Consider the following 5,750-nt stretch of genomic DNA (forward strand, 5'->3'; position numbering starts at 1 on the left):
AAGGAATTAAAAGAAGAAAAAAACACATTTGACTTCCAATTAGACTCATTGTATTGTTATTTCTACACACACAGTTCCAAATTACTGTATTAATTTCTTTGTTTTTATCAGATACCAAAAACATTATATTTCTTATTTTACAAGATTCATTCTAGTTCTGCCAGGAGATGTTTAGTTTTACAATAGTTTTCCAGATATTCTTTAAAGATTTTCCATTCTTTCTGTACTTTCTGTTTTGGATAACCTCTGACTCTCCCTGTCATCATGGCCAACTGCAGATATTCTATCATTTGGACCTGACACTCATTTATTGTAGGTGTTTTATCACTTTTCCAGTTTCTTGCAATTAAGATCCTGGCTGCAACTTTCGTGTACAGTGGTGCCCCGCAAGACGAACGCCTTGCAAGACGGAAAACCCGCTAGACGAAAGGGTTTTCCGTTTTGGAGGCGCTTCGCAAAACGAATTTCCCTATGGGCTTGCTTCACAAGACGAAATGTCTTGCAAGTTCCTGCGGGTTCCCCCCCCCCTTTTTCCCCACTTTTCCTGAGCCGCTAAGCCGCTTATCAGCTGATCTGCTGATAAGCCACTTATCAGCTGATCCGCTAAAAGCCGCTAAACCGCTAATAGCACTAATCCGATAAGCTGTCAATGGGCTTGCTTCGCAAGATGAAAAAACCGCTATACGAAGAGCCTCACGGAACGGATTAATTTCGTCTTGCGAGGCACCACTGTACATAAAAAGTGGTCTGATATATTTTTTGATTTCTGGTGACATTATACCTAGGAGGGAGGTTTCAGGTTTTTTCTTAAATGAGAACTTAAATAACTTTTTAAATTCATTATGTTATTCTAAAATTCCTTATTGGCTGTGCATTCCCACCACATGTGCATATATGACCCTATACTATCTTTACACCTCCAGCAAGTTGGTGATCTATTTCTATACACCTTCACAAGTTTTGCTGGAGTGTGGTGCCATCTGTATTGCATTTTCATAATATTTTCTCTGAGATTATAGCACACTGTAAATTTAATGTCCTCCCTTCATAATTTCTCCCATTTATCCATATAGACCCTAGGTCTTCACCAATTCTTCTTTCACCTCCCATTCTAAAAGAAGGTTCTATATTCTTGAAATGTATTTTCCTTTATATTGGATTAATTCTTTTTCAAATCTATATGCTTCTTTTGCTGGCTTTGAGCTATAAAGTCTTAAAAGGCTCAGGGCTGCAATACTTCAATAACTGCCTCTCCCCGTATGAACTAACCTGGGCCCTGCAATCATCATCTCTGTGTGCCTCCTCTACAATCGGTCCAGAGGGTGGCAACATGGGAATGAGCCTTTTTCTGCAGTGGCTCAGCACTGGTGAAATGCTCTCCCCAGGAAGGCTCACCTGGCTCCTTCATTATACACCTTTAGGTGCCAGGCAAAAACATCCCTCTTCACTTAGGCCTTTGCCTGATTAAACACTCTATGGCCTTTTAAAGGTGTTGGGCATATTTTTGTTTGTTTGTTTTTGGCTAGGTTATGTATTTTGTTTTTAAACTGTAATCCACCTGTGATTGATTGATTGATTGATTGATTGATCGATCAATCAATCAATCTAATAGATTTTGTGATATGGCAAAAACCCACTTTTGGGGGTGGGGTGGGGGGAATGACAACTTTTTTCTGATGGGCTTTCCCAGTTGGAGAAATGGGTTTTTGCCATGAGTATCTAGCAAAACCATACATTAGAGGTGTCCCTCCACATTTGTGGGGGTTGTGTTCTGGCCCCCCACATGCATAAGTGCAAAGTGGGGAGCACCCTCTAAAAAGCTTCTAAATGCCTAATTTCTCCAGTTCTCTGTCCGCACAACTAGAGTTGAAGCTCTGAGGATGGGTGGGAAAACATTTGTTGCTGCTGCACCACCCTGTGCGTCAGTTGTTAGGCAGGGAGGCTGAGCAACCTAAAGTTCTGCTGCACCTCCACTCTCTTCAGGGCTTCCTCCGCCCTCACTGACATCCTCTTTGGGCTCTGGGGAGGGTCTCCTTGTAAGCCTCAGGGACTTCCCAGCTCTCTCCCACCATTTTCTGGTATGATTCCTGGTGTGTGAGTAGCACACACATATATTGGGGGGGGGGGTGACTGTATTCTGTATGGTTTTTCGTTTTCCTTTGAATATATCTGCCAGGGTGTGTAGGTGGGGAGGGGGTCATGTGTGGTTTTTCACTGCTTTTTGCTGTTGTACATTGTGTTGAAACAACTGTGTAGAAGGTGATTAATATACAACAACAACAACAATTATGGGAGATATGATGGATTGAACAAGTACCTTCTCTGCGTACAATGCATGTGCTACAAAACTGAGGTTAGTCCCTTCCTTTCCGTAGCCATAATGGATGCTTGCTTGCTATAACCTGTTTGGCCTGACATTTCTCGCACTGTCCAGCACAGAATTAGGGGAAAGATAAATGTGTAGATGCATATATAGATGTCATTGTACATCCCGTTGTATATTCAAGCATGCAGTTGAAAAATCAGTGCTAAACAAAGGTGAATTCAAACTTCTTATCCATCTTCCGGAGCAAATCATAGAATCATAGAATCATAGAGTTGGAAGAGACCACAAGGGCCATCGAGTCCAACACCCTGCCAAGCAGGAAACACCATCAGGAAACTCCTGACATATGGTTGTCAAGTCTCTGCTTAAAGACCTCCAAAGAAGGAGACTCCACCACACTCCTTGGCAGCAAATTCCACTGTCCAACGGCTCTTACTGTCAGGAAGTTCTTCCTAATGTTTAGGTGGAATCTTCTTTCTTGTAGTTTGGATCCATTGCTCCGTGTCCGCTTCTCTGGAGCAGCAGAAAACAACCTTTCTCCCTCCTCTATGTGACATCCTTTTATATATTTGAACATGGCTATCATATCACCCCTTAACCTCCTCTTCTCCAGGCTAAACATGCCCAGCTCCCTTAGCCGTTCCTCATAAGGCATCGTTTCCAGGCCTTTGGCCATTTTGGTTGCCCTCCTCTGGACACGTTCCAGTTTGTCCAGTTTGTCAGTGTCCTAATCATCATCATCATCATCATCATCATCATCATCATCATCTGCACACAATATGCAGCTTCTGCATAGTTATTGCTTGTGACTGTTTCTATCTGGGGCAAAATAACCACAATTCATCACTTTTTTTAGAATAAAAATTAAATATGCAATTATTTTTTTAAAAAAAGAAGTCCAGCAAAAAAGGAAGGGGGGATCAAATATAACATATGAGACATGTCGGAACAAAACACACACAAACCCCCCCAAAAAACACAAACCCAGACAGATAAGAAATGAAAAATAAAATAAACTTTGAATATGTCACTGTTGAGTTAAATGTATTTTGTGCAGTACACTGAGCAGTATTTTTGTTTAAAATTGCATCGTTTTTCCTCATTGCCAATACTGCCAATATATCTAATTATATTATGCAGGTCTCAGTGTGGCTTTGACCAGGCCCAAATTTCTTAAGCTGTATTGAAAAGATGCTATTTTCTTCTGGAAATGGTTAAATGTTGTCTGATAAGCTTAGAAAACAATTAATTTAAATCTGAAACCCCACTCAAAACTTACTTTGTTTTCTGATAAAATTGAACCTATATTTTATTATTTAAAAAAAATTCTAATGTAACATCTCCTAGGACTTCACCCTGCCTGATTAATAGAAAGCACAGGGTTTTGCCATAAAGCTTGTTAAATTAATCTCCAGAATCCATTGTCACAGAATCTGATTAAAATGTACTTAAGTCTTTTCATGTTTGATTACATATCTTGATTGTAATCAAAAATCTGCCTTAGTTCTAACCTATCTTTCTTCCAGTTCTAATAATGAACTAATCATTTTCCACCAGAAATATACCAATTACCTGTCTTCTATTCATCCAAGGACATCTACTGAAACATGGTAGTTCCTTATCTTATTATCTAGTTCTGCAATACTGTCATTTCCATATTTTGTTAACTAAACTTATGTTCCAATAATTTTCCCACCCTTCCATCATCTGTACTCCAAGGAATGTGAACATAGTTTGGGTCTAGAGATGTCATTGGACTCCAAGTCCCATCAGCTTCAGCCAGGATGGTCAGTGTCAAAGGATTATGAGAGCTGAAGTCCAACATCAGGAGAGATACACCTCCCACCCCTGCTCTAGAGTCTTCAGTGAAGGCTACAGTTAGGTACAGTACAAACTCTTCCTTCCTGTAAATAAATTTTATTGGTTTTACAATTTCAACTTCAACAATTATTTTCCATCAAGTAAAATTAAAGATACAAAATATCCAACATAAAAAATAAAAAGTGAAATAACAGTAAAGAGAAGCAAAGAAAGAGAAAGAAGAGAAGAGAAAGAAAGAGAAAGAGAAATTAAAATAAAATAAAATAAAATAAAATAAAATAAAATAAAATAAAATAAAATAAAATAAAATAAAATAAAATAAAATAAAATAAAATAAAATAAAATATTTTCGGAGGTTCTCTTTAATCTCCTGACTTCCCTCCATTTCCTTTCCTGGCTCATTGAATATCTACCTTCTCTGCATTATTTACTAAAACCTCTTTTTCTTATCCTTATTGTTTTATGCTGATTGCATGCCATCAAATTTTGCTATTTCAATTCAAGTTTCCACCCATAAATTTTATCTCGATTTAACTACTTGCAAATGTTTAGTCAAAGCCTGCTAGTGTTTCTACTTGTTTACAATATTTTTGTACATATACAATAAATGCTTCCCATTCTTTTTAAATTTCTCAATGTCATTGTCTCTGAGCTTTTCCGTAAGTTTTGCCATTTCTACATAGTCCATCATTTTCAGTTGCCATTCTTCTATTGTTGGTATCTTGTCTTCCTTCCACCTTTGAGCTAGTTGGATCCGGATTCTTCCTTCTGTCCTTAACACCATGGAAGGATATTCCACTACCTTCAAAGAAAATTAATAGACTTTGCTTTCTCCAGCAACTTCATTATATTTATGCCCTGCCTTGAGGGCTTTATTTGGAACTGCAATGCTTTCCAAATTAAGCAGATTAATACATTACTTACTTGGAAGTATATCTCATTCATATTAGTGGATGTTATTTCAGTTTAAAAGGCAGCCTAAGGACACAATCCAATAGTCCCTGGGAGACCCTCATAGGGCAAGCCCCCTCCTGTCAGGATGCTCTCAGCATCTCCAGACTGGTTGTCCAGGAAGGTATAAAGACAAAGAAAAGTTTCCTACCGTCCTTTTTTATTTCAATCTTTACACAGAGAAGCTATAGAACCCAGCTTCTTGGATAATGGCGTTGTCCCAAGTGAATCTCCACCCACCTTCTCTCTCACTTCCTCATTCGTCATTCTCATCATCTCTTCTACTGGTGCTGCTACATGCCCTCTGTCCGATGGTAAAAAAGGCTGTTTGTGTGTTTTCCTCCTCCTGGCGCTGCTATTGTTTTTTATTATTCTTGGTTACTTATTGGTTAGTTTAATGCTTGAGTGTTATACAGTGGTACCTCAGGTTAAGTACTTAAGTCATTCCAGAGGTCTGTTCTCAACCTGAAACTGTTCTTAACCTGAAGCACCACTTTACCTAATGGGGCCTCCCGCTGCTGCCGCACCGCCGGAGAACAATTTCTGTTCTCATCCTGAAGCAAAGTTCTTAACCCGAGGTACTATTTCTGGGTTAGCGGAGTCTGTAACCTGAAGCATCTGTAACCTGAAACATATGTAACCCGAGGTACCA

Source organism: Podarcis erhardii (genome assembly GCF_964252035.2).
Source record: "Podarcis erhardii genome assembly, chromosome: 16".
NCBI classification, from domain to species: Eukaryota; Metazoa; Chordata; class Lepidosauria; order Squamata; family Lacertidae; genus Podarcis; species Podarcis erhardii.